The 12,370-nt window shown below is 46.3% G+C and overlaps 1 protein-coding gene across 1 annotated transcript in view; it reads right to left on the reverse strand.

Moving 5' to 3' along the window:
* LOC311312767 (matrix metalloproteinase-16-like) overlaps window positions 1-12,370 on the reverse strand; it is a gene marked incomplete at its 3' end in the record, with an annotated part of 87,361 nt that overhangs the window by 17,462 nt on the left and 57,529 nt on the right. The gene's annotated exons all lie outside the window — the stretch shown is intronic.

Below are 12,370 nucleotides of genomic sequence, written 5' to 3' on the forward strand. Positions count from 1 at the left end.
CTACGGTTCACACCAGGAGACAGAGGAAACAGAAAGTAGGAAGACTTGCAGTGCATGCTGAGTCGGAGATTAGAGGGACAGGATGTATCACACAGGCTTGACCTAGGCCCTGCCACCCTGACCTTGAACCTTGAGACCTCTGTGACGTCTGTGTCCCCGCTCACAGCAATGCCTCACTCCCACAGCTGCGGAGCAGGAAGTTGAGCGCCGGGCTGTGTATTGTTTAAGCACCATACTGTAAACATGGCCGCTCTCGCCGTAGGGGCCATCTCACATACTGTAATGGCCCACTGTAAGCAGTAAAACGTGCTAACTGTCTAGCCTTGTAAACTAAACTCGCAATTTTTGGGGGATGTTTTCACTATGAATCTTGACTTTCAGCCGGCCAGAGTGATTTGAGTTGGCGGGAGTACAGTACTTGCCTTGACAGACAAACTCCTTCAGCCAGTCAGAATAACAAAACATAGATCAAACTTTTGCCAAATCCAGTCGGAAGAATGGTGAAAACATCTTTTCTACTGAGAAACTCTGCTAGTGCATACTCTTGTTCTTCTTTAATTGTTCTTATTGAGTCTATTTCTACAATAACTTCACTTATGTATGTGTTTATTCTTCTAACATTAACATTACAGCTCGTTGCTTTGGGAGCTGCCATTACTGTTCTACTACTAGCGTTCTTCTGTATTTCGTCATCATCAATGGGAAACATAGATGGGGGCAGAACAGCAGTTAAAATGCATTCTCCTGATTGGTGCCCCATTTTCTGGGCAAACTCAAATCGCTCTGGGCGGGTGAAAGTCCACACTCAAAGGGACAACGTCCAAAAAATGTTGTAACATTTTATTGAGCCAAATAACATATAGGGACTATCCATAGCCTAATATAATCCACTCTGTGAACAACAACAACAACAACAACATTTTCTTATGTAAAGGGATAATTTAATGACATGACTTTTCTGGCTGTCTTTATATAATGTCAGATAGTCTACCGACAGATATCCTGGCGAATTGTTTAATCCAATGAGGCCATCTAGATGAATAGCCAAATATCCTCACACACACTCCAGAATATTGTAGAAAGCCTTCCCAGAACAGTGGAGGCTGTTATAGCTGCACAGGGGGGACCAACTTCATACTGATTATTAGAGCAATCCTTCCTATTTGTTTCAAATTTGCTCTTGCACTCATGTACATGCATTCCACGCTCGACGCGCACCAGCGTTGTCCAATTAAATGATTCCAACAACTTCTCGCTTATGACGGGATATTTATTCTTCCATTCAAACTTAAATCATTCTTACCGCATGGCAGAAGTGTGTTTACGATCGAGCCTCAAACTCTCCAACAAAAATATAAACGCTAGCAGTGGTCTAAAACTGTATGGCTGCGAGCATGAACCTGAACACCACCGGCCCCAATAGAGCATGAACCTGAGCACCACCGGCCCCAATAGAGCATGAACCTGAACACCACCGGCCCCAATAGAGCATGAACCTGAGCACCACCGGCCCCAATAGAGCATGAACCTGAACACCACCGGCCCCAATAGAGCAGAACCTGAGCACCACCGTCCCCAATAGAGCATGAACCTGAGCACCACCGGCCCCAATAGAGCAGAACCTGAGCACCACCGGCCCCAATGGAGCATGAACCTGAGCACCACCGGCCCCAATAGAGCATGAACCTGAGCACCACCGGCCCCAATAGAGCATGAACCTGAGCACCACCGGCCCCAATAGAGCAGAACCTGAGCACCACCACCGGCCCCAATAGAGCAGAACCTGAGCACCACCGGCCCCAATAGAGCATGAACCTGAGCACCACCGGCCCCAATAGAGCATGAACCTGAACACCACCGTCCCCAATAGAGCATGAACCTGAACACCACCGGCCCCAATAGAGCATGAACCTGAGCACCACCACCGGCCCCAATAGAGCAGAACCTGAGCACCACCGTCCCCAATAGAGCATGAACCTGAACACCACCGGCCCCAATAGAGCATGAACCTGAGCACCACCGGCCCCAATAGAGCATGAACCTGAGCACCACCACCGGCCCCAATAGAGCAGAACCTGAGCACCACCACCGGCCCCAATAGAGCAGAACCTGAACACCACCATCCCCAATAGAGCATGAACCTGAGCACCACCGGCCCCAATAGAGCATGAACCTGAGCACCACCGGCCCCAATAGAGCATGAACCTGAGCACCACCGTCCCCAATAGAGCATGAACCTGAGCACCACCGGCCCCAATAGAGCATGAACCTGAACACCACCGGCCCCAATAGAGCAGAACCTGAGCACCACCGTCCCCAATAGAGCATGAACCTGAGCACCACCGGCCCCAATAGAGCATGAACCTGAACACCACCGGCCCCAATAGAGCAGAACCTGAACACCACCGGCCCCAATAGAGCATGAACCTGAACACCACCGGCCCCAATAGAGCAGAACCTGAGCACCACCACCAGCCCCAATAGAGCATGAACCTGAGCACCACCACCGGCCCCAATAGAGCATGAACCTGAGCACCACCGTCCACGATAGAGCATGAACCTGAGCACCACCGGCCCCAATTTAGCATGAACCTGAGCACCACCGGCCCCAATAGAGCATGAACCTGAACACCACCGGCCCCAATAGAGCATGAACCTGAACACCACCGGCCCCAATAGAGCAGAACCTGAGCACCACCGGCCCCAATAGAGCATGAACCTGAACACCACCGGCCCCAATAGAGCAGAACCTGAGCACCACCGGCCCCATTAGAGCATGAACCTGAGCACCACCGGCCCCAATAGAGCATGAACCTGAGCACCACCGTCCACAATAGAGCATGAACCTGAGCACCACCGTCCACAATAGAGCAGAACCTGAGCACCACCACCGGCCCCAATAGAGCATGAACCTGAGCGCACCACCGTCCCCAATAGAGCATGAACCTGAGCACCACCGTCCCCAATAGAGCAGAACCTGAGCACCACCGGCCCCAATAGAGCATGAACCTGAGCACCACCGGCCCCAATAGAGCAGAACCTGAGCACCACCGGCCCCAATAGAGCATGAACCTGAGCACCACCGGCCCCAATAGAGCAGAACCTGAACACCACCGGCCCCAATAGAGCATGAACCTGAACACCACCACCAGCCCCAATAGAGCATGAACCTGAGCACCACCGTCCCCAATAGAGCATGAACCTGAGCACCACCGTCCCCAATAGAGCATGAACCTGAGCACCACCACCGGCCCCAATAGAGCATGAACCTGAACACCACCGGCCCCAATAGAGCATGAACCTGAGCACCACCGTCCCCAATAGAGCAGAACCTGAGCACCACCGGCCCCATTAGAGCATGAACCTGAACACCACCGTCCCCAATAGAGCATGAACCTGAACACCACCGGCCCCAATAGAGCAGAACCTGAGCACCACCGGCCCCATTAGAGCAGAACCTGAGCACCACCGGCCCCATTAGAGCATGAACCTGAGCACCACCGGCCCCAATAGCCAAACAATGAACTAGCGCAGGTGCTGCAGTCACCTGCTTAACTAGTAGGAGATGTGATCAGGGACTGCTCATTACACAGGGACCGCTCATTACACAGGGACCGCTCATTACACAGGGACCGCTCATTACACAGGGACCGCTCATTACACAGGGACCGCTCATTACACAGGGACTGCTCATTACACAGGGACCGCTCATTACACAGGGACTGCTCATAACACAGGGACCGCTCATTACACAGGGACCGCTCATTACACAGGGACCGCTCATTACACAGGGACCGCTCATTACACAGGGACCGCTCATTACACAGGGACCGCTCATTACACAGGGACCGCTCATTACACAGGGACTGCTCATAACACAGGGACCGCTCATTACACAGGGACCGCTCATTACACAGGGACCGCTCATTACACAGGGACCGCTCATTACACAGGGACCGCTCATTACACAGGGACCGCTCATTACACAGGGACCGCTCATTACACAGGGACCGCTCATTACACAGGGACCGCTCATTACACAGGGACCGCTCATTACACAGGGACCGCTCATTACACAGGGACCGCTCATTACACAGGGACTGCTCATAACACAGGGACCGCTCATTACACTCCAACAGCTGACAATTAACACCTTAGTCAATAACCCAATAATTCAAACCAGAGACGATAGTAAACCACATGTCAATCAACAGTGCATAATCAACAAAGTAAATCATTTGGAACCAAACCACGATATTTACCAATAATTCATAATTCATAATTCAATTCATAAGTTTCCTAAACTTCAACTCCATCAATTCATCATAATTCAAATAGGAAATAGGATCAAGAAATCAGTACATTCAACAACTTAAATTGGCTCCAACACTGATGCCTATTAATTTAGAATGGGATGTCATGAAAGTTCATGTCACAGTTGAAACATTTTAATCAGAATTTCAATGTTTCTTTTTCCCTAAAATGAGAGAACAGATATCTCATAAAAAGTTAGTTATTTACTTAAGCAACCAAACAATTACTTTTTTACACTTTATTCTCCCTGTTGCCTCTCAAAAAAAGACAACCAACCTCCATTGCCGATCTGAATTTTTTGGGCCGATACCGATCACCAATTATTTTCCTCAGGATCGGCCGATACAGATACTCATTTATAAAAAAACACACACAAGAACGACTTCTCCTCTTAGAATGGTCTTATCCATATTATTGTATCGATATGATGACACTGTCTTTGTTTGCATATTTTTAGATTAAGGTTGTCCATTATTATCCCTTATTAACTGATGAATAGGCCCTCCAAATATTATTCTGTATATATCAGATTCAGTAGACTTCATACTTCAGTATACAGTATACCATTCGGACCAATGCCAAGTGAGTAAAAAAAAAAAAGTTGTGTTTTTTGTTGTGTAATTGTTTTCCGTGACTTTTATTTTGGAATTCCTTGAAAGAAAGCTACCGGACATAAGTTTCGTTTCTGATTGAGGGGCAACTAGTAGTGTCCTCTATCCTAATTTTAAACCGCAAAAATATCCAAACTACAGCTGATCAGAGATTTCGTTAACAAGTGATTAGCAGCAGCAGCAGCAGCTTTGGAGATATTTAGGCTGTATGAAAAAACGCTGTATGAGGAGATCCTGGGAGAAAACTCGCACAATTGGAATGGATGTTGGACACTGTTGACATGACGTTTACGTTATTCAACTGGAGATCAAGCAACGTTACATCCAACAACAGGATCTGTATACCCTCATCTGCTGTGGTTATCACTATTTCCCGTTCCGAATTGACCCACCACTCTATAACATTTAGCTTGTAGCATCCAAGTTTGTACTTATATATATGCCAAGCTAACCAGTTAGTATTATCCAATAAGGTTTATTCTAGCCTGAACATCAAACGCAGTCACTCTCCCCTCACCCCCCCCCCCCTTTTTGGAAAACTCCCCGGATCTGCATGATTCATATGAATGACCCAATTGGCAAAAAAAAACGGCGATTGTAGCTGAAAGGCGACTAGTTTGCAGGTATGTTTAATGTGATGAACTGGATCATTTATTGCTGTTGTTGTCTTGGCCAGGTCTCCCTTGTAAAAGAGATCTTGCATATCAATAAGAATTCCTGGTTAAATAAAGGTTAAATAAATAAAGTAAAATACATCACTGTGGCAGCATGGAAAACAGAGTGTAGATATTCTCTTCTTCTCCTTCTTCTTCTTATTTAAAAAAAAGAATCTGGACCTGTTGGAATAATGTGGATGTGCGTGCATGCTCTCATGCCGCTACTCTACGCTCTCGTGCCGCTACTCTACGTTAGGAGGCTGACATTCCCCGCTCTGGTTTTGCTCACGCAGCAGGAACAGGAACCACAACCTCAGAGGTCTGATAAACAACAACGCCACTGAAGTACACACCAACCTCCTCCATCCCCCATCTGTTCCTGTCCTCCCACAGGATGGACAATTCTGCCCACCTTTCTACCCTTCAGTCTGAACAGGGCCGACACTCCCGTTGACAAACATGCTAAGGTTGTCATCCCGCACCAGATCAAATCAACAGGGAGGACTATTACATCGACCCCTGTACCTTAGTGCATGCGTATGTTGGATAGATCATAGATAAGAGTATGGCTAGGTCATACATATGTTTTTCAACTGCGACTAATTGACGCCAAACCGCTCAAAACCAGGCTAGAAGTGGACATCAAGTGATGGAAGTGATATCCACTTTGGAAGTGATGTCCACTTCTTGACGTTCAGTCGATTTTACTGACCACTAGATTGACAAGAAGACTACCAATTTCATTCAACAACTGTACCTGATGACGACATGCATCGTGGGTGGGGGGCGACAGGTTCACTGTGTATGTGTTCTACGTTGTTGTTAGTTTATGCCAGAATAAGCACTCTCTCTCTGGCCCCCTGGAAGCCAAACGTTCCCGTTGTCTTCTCCCCATAATTCCCTGGGTGGCTGATGTGGCAACGCGAGGCCCGGTACGCGAGGCACGCTACTCTAAGAGGTGCAAGGCGCACTGGCGAACGCCACTCTGAGAGGTGTTAATTGGAGTCCAAGGAATGTTTGGACTCCGGATACCGGGAACGTTGGAGGGGGCCGCTCCTAGCGCTGTGAGGAACCGCAGGAGGTGTAAGAGGGGGGAGGCCTGACGTTTACAGAACAGCTCTGACTCTGCAGAAGTATTATTCTTAATTTCGGGGTGGGAAAACACAGCGTTAAGCCGGGGAAGGGTGGAGTGTGGTGGAAGAAGGTGTGGCCCAGTAGAGAAAGGGAGAAAGTGAGAGAGAGAGAGAGGGAGGGACAGAGGAAGGGAGGGAGAGAGAGAGGCTGATGGAAAAAAGATAGATTCATCATGAGAATTCACTGTATGAGACAGGTACTGTAAGAAAACAATGGAATGGAGACAGAACTCTGAACTGATCAGAGGCAGAGAAAAACAGAAAATACACTCTCTCTCACACAGACACTCAAACGCATCTCTCTCTCTCTTTCTCTCTCTTTCTTTCTCAACAATGGATATACGTGTACCCTCCAGTGAAAAACACTGCACAGAAATTCTTCCACACCTTTTACATCAATCCGAACCTGGTTCTGGTTCTGGGCCGGTTCAGAGCTGGTTCAACTTGCGAACTTTCCACAAACCACTGGGAGTATACACTAGACCACTGGGAGTATACACTAGACCACTGGGAGTATACACTAGACGACTGGCTTCTGCTGATTTTTGTATGACAACTGAAAAACTGGGTATCGCACATTTAACAACTGGACGAGTTTACACTACACGATTGCGTCCAGAATCTGCTCAAAAATATCAAACATGTTTGATATGCTCCGACTCGCGCCAAATCTGATTGGGAGAAGTCTGTTCTCATCATACACTTGCCCATTTAAATCTGTATCCCTCATACACTCATGTATGCATTGCCACTCCGACTACCCCCAACTAGTGCAGACTGCTGCCGACTAGGACAGACTCGGCAGGATTGTGAATGGTGTATAAAATCGGGCATAATATCTTGTAGTGTATCCTCAGCTTTAGTCACTCATAGAAAGAAGATGCACTTGTGAGCTAGTACTACATTCGCTTTTCCTACGTTTAAATGCAATTATTGTAAGTCGCTTTGGATAAAATCGGCAGCTAAATGACTAATGTAATGTACATGTAATGTTTCTGTACCTTAGTAGAGAACATGCTCTATTCATCTGTCCTGAGGTCGAGCACCTGCGCCAGTAGAATGTATGTGTGCTTTACTATATTCCTCTATGCAGAGAAGATTTTGTGAGAGATAAATAATGTAAAGGGAAGAGAGAGCGGGAGCATGTGTGTGTGTGTGTGTGTGTGTGAGTGTGAGAGTATGTGTGAGTGTGTGTATGTGTGTGTGTGTGTGTGTGTGTGTGTGTGTGTGTGTGTGAGTGTGAGAGTATGTGTGAGTGTGTGTATGTGTGTGTGTGTGTGTGTGTGTGTGTGTGTGTGTGTGTGTGTGTGTGTGAGTGTGAGAGTATGTGTGTGTGTGAGTGTGTGTGAGTGTGAGAGTATGTGTGTGTGTGTATGTGTGTGTGTTTGTGTGTGTGTGTGTGTCAACGGGTATAATCTATTTCTGCTCAGCCTGCTGGGTAAGAGCATGCTGCTCTCTCTCTGTCATTATGTAACTGAGTGTAGATCTCACAGACCTGCTAGACTGTAAGTGAGTGTAGATCTCACAGACCTGCTAGACTGTAAGTGAGTGTAGATCTCACAGACCTGCTAGACTGTAAGTGAGTGTAGATCTCACAGACCTGCTAGACTGTAAGTGAGTGTAGATCTCACAGACCTGCTAGACTGTAAGTGAGTGTAGATCTCACAGACCTGCTAGACTGTAAGTGAGTGTAGGATCTCACACAGACCTGCTAGACTGAGTGTAGGATCTCACACACACACCCACGTAGACTGTATCCAAAAAAGAATATCACACTGGACTGCATGTACTTCAGTAATGACAGATGAAAACACAGATACACTAGTACAGTATGTGCTGAAGACTGTGCACAAATGCCTACACACACGCACACACCACACACACACGCACACACCACACACACACGCACGCACTCGCATACGGTATTCAGATTATTCAGACCCCTTCACTTTTTCCACTTTTTCTGAGGGCCCATTCCTACTCGCACGTAGTCTGGGGCCTTTCTCGTTCGCAGTTGTTTCGCCGGTCTAGAGCGGAAGCGAGATGATGCATCGCATAATCTTCCAGTCTGGACCGGAAGAAGAACAGTTGTTGTAATGTTTTTACTGTAGGCTGCACATGGTAAAGTTTTGAGTAGATAACATTCGTGATGGCATCACCAGGCATAACACCGACAAAAATTGTAAAAGAAGATGTGAAGAGAACTACCGGTTAGGGAAAAATAAAGCAAGTGGAAGTAGGAGGCGGGCTCTACAGGCTAGAGCCGGAAGAAGGGGCGGGCTTAAGGCAGTGAAGTAAATAGACACCAGGCTCTTGCATATGGCTTTATTCTAAAATGATGGATTCAATTCATTTTTTTCCTTCATCAATCTTGACACAATATCCCATAGTGACAAAGCGGAAAAAATTGGTTTGCAAATTTATTGAAAAAACAACTGAAATATTATATTGTATTCAGAAACTTTACTCAGTATTGTGTTGAGGCACCTTTGGCAGCAATTACCTCCACTGTAGAGAGAGCTGCTTTACACTGTCTGACCCACAATGCAACTAACCCAATATGAACCTATGAGAATCCTAACCTTTAGAACAAGCACCAAGGAGCTACTAAACACCTCAAGCTCTGAACTTTGTGGATTTAGAAAGCAGACAAGCTCCTGAGTAGAATCGACTATACTTTTACTGTACAAAGCTTGGACTGCACTTATTACATAGCACTTTTATCCAAAGCACTTTACAATGGTCTCTCATTCACCCATTCACACAGACATTCACACACCAATTACGGCAGCTGCCATGCAAGGCACTAGCCTGCTCATTGGGAGCAATTTAGGGTACAGTGTCTTTGCCCAAAGACACTTCAACATGTGGACAGGAGGAGCCAGGATTCGAATCGCCGACAGTCATGATCATCGGACGACCCGTTCTACCTCCTGAGCTACAGCCGCCCCCAAAGAAGACTGTGTGCCTGTTTGATCAGGGTGAATTGTAAGAGGTACAGTAACACAGTCTCCAAGCATCAAGCAAAAGCTTTAGTCGTTAGGCCCTTAGTCTCAATAAGCTTATTTGTCCATACGAACCACACTCCAGGGGATCCCTGTGCTTTTTCAGTAAAACTGACACCAGAGCTTGTTAAGGTTTGTGGTAACATGCCATTATTAAATGTTTCAGCAAACACTTGGCTTAAATTGGGTATAATTTAGAGGAGAATGCATTATAAAACCCAATGGGGAACCCATCCGGGCCCAGGGCCATTCCTCTTTGCATTGCACTGATTGCTTCAGTGTTTTTTTCCTGTGGAGATTGGGCTGCCTAGGGCAGAGCTGGGGCTGGGAATGTCTAGTTTATCAAGGAAGGCATGTTAAAAGTTAAAAGTACCTGGACTCCAAGTCTTCTGTTGTCTGGACTCCCAATACTTTTTCCCTCCGATGTTACGATCCTGTCTAAGTCGTCGTTGGGTTAGGGTTAGGGTTTTCCACACTGCTCAGGCGGGAGCTGTGCGCTGCTCAGTCCGTGGCGACGTTCTCAATGGCCACTGACCGCTCCGTTCCTACGACTGAATATGCCCTCGTAGGTCAATGGAGAGACAGAGTTGACTTTCTCATTCAGTGTTCTGCACAGGGAAGCTACACTTTCCTTTGTTTCTTTTTTAAAATGTACACTGCAAAAACACTAGTTAAAATACAAGAAATAAATACTCAATTTGGGGAGAAATTACTTAATTCTAGTGAAATTATCTGTTGATGCAGCAAGATCATTTTACTTGATAAGAAATCTTAAAATAAGCTGGTTCGAGTCTAGAAATAAGATAGAAACTAGTAAATAACTTTTAAAACGATAATTAATCTCATATTTCCAAATCTAAGATTTAAAATCTTGGCAAGTGCAGAACAATTTGCAGTGTATTTCAGATTGTATCCCATTTTCACCCAATTTGGTAGCCAATCACACCCGACCCTTTGTCAAATTGTCCCGCCACTGCTGTGCAGGGTCCATCGTACAACCCCGCGGTCGGCCATCCGGAAGAGAGAGCCAGCTACCTGACTCTCTCAAGCCTGTGACTGTGATTGCAACACCACACAGGGTCGCTGTAGAGCGGTGGATCCTCGTGCCAAAATTAAACTAACCACCCTCGGGAGTTGAGGTCCAATATGCCATTCCCCCGTAGGATCCGGCCATATTGGGATCTTGCGAGACCAGGGCACATTGTTCCCGTCTCCCTTTGTTCCTTCCTTTCTCGCTGGGCTGAAGATTGACGCCCTCTACTGGATAAAGGAGAGGGACCAACATCTTGTCTGACTGAAAAAACAGTTTAGCAGACTGAATGCTGATGATCGTTGGGGCAACTAATCGATGAAAGTGATCAGAGCTTCCCAGTCAGTCATCAAGTAGGAAAATACAATTTGCTTATAAAGCGCTTTTCACAGAGTCACAAAGTGATTCACAAAGATGATAAACGCATAGGTACAAAGATGCAGAGCGTAATATATTGAGGTGGGACGCAGGAAACAAGGCCCCCCCCCAAAGAAAAAAAAAGAGAAAAAACAACAAGAAACAGAAATGCCAAGCCCATCCTTTGCCCTTGCTTATCATACAGTATAGCGTATACTGTACATTCCCCACCCCGACAGGCCAACCGCATAAGGACCTCATTCATTTTTGCAATCCTGTGTCAAATACAGTATGCTAATATGGCCTAACACTTGTGCTTCTCTTGATTTAGTGAAGCTACAACAATGGAACTGGTAGAACAGTGCAAACCAGAGGCACCTTAAATACATTCACCTATTCTCTTTGGCCTTGGCCTTATTATTGGTCCTGGGCCCTGTACTACGAAACAGGATTACGGGGTTAGCGTGATAACTTCAGGTTAAAGCCTGGTTTATCCGTACTACGAAGGTGGTTCACTTTTCACCGTGCTCTATCGCCGTGGTAACTTATGCTGCCGAGCTAACCTGCTCCGGGGCAGGTTAAGTTCCAGATTATGGATCAAAACGTATGAAGCACTGCCCGCTGACCGATCAATTCACTTGGAAAAAGGCATATGGACGTTAAGATTCTATATGGAACTTCAGTGTGCGAATTAAACAATAATCTGCTGTGCGCGAACAGCGAGAGGTTCTTAAGAAGACTTTTTTACAAACCGACAAAACCCTCTGGCTTTCCCCGATATCATGAAAAATTGCAGAATGCCAGCTGCTTGTGCTTGAGCCATATTTTGAAACTATTAAAAACTATAGCCTACATTTGCTTTATTTATGCGTCCCCTGCAGTCTCTAGGGGTTGCAGCTGAAAGAATAAGATATATTGATATAGGCTACAATTGCTTATTTACATGCCATAAGAATAGGCATAGCCCAATGATCTAGCCTACTCGTGTTCATGTGGAGGATAATGATAAAACGTAGGCAGTATTTTTCCAGCTTTCATATTTCTATATTATTGCTCCTCTTGTGTAAAATAAGGTGGACGGAACTTGGTTATGCGTATTCTTTGCCTTGTCCATGGACGTGTCCGAATACCCATAAGGTATGTGATTGGTCATTTCAAGCAAATACCTCCCCTTTTACCGTGAACGTGCTCATACTGTAGCTAGATTGGACCAGCTGGGTCGACATAACGAGTTGATAGCCACCGTCGTAGTACCGTTTATCCG

This window comes from Borostomias antarcticus (assembly GCF_949987555.1).
Source record: "Borostomias antarcticus genome assembly, chromosome: 9".
Taxonomy (NCBI): domain Eukaryota; kingdom Metazoa; phylum Chordata; class Actinopteri; order Stomiiformes; family Stomiidae; genus Borostomias; species Borostomias antarcticus.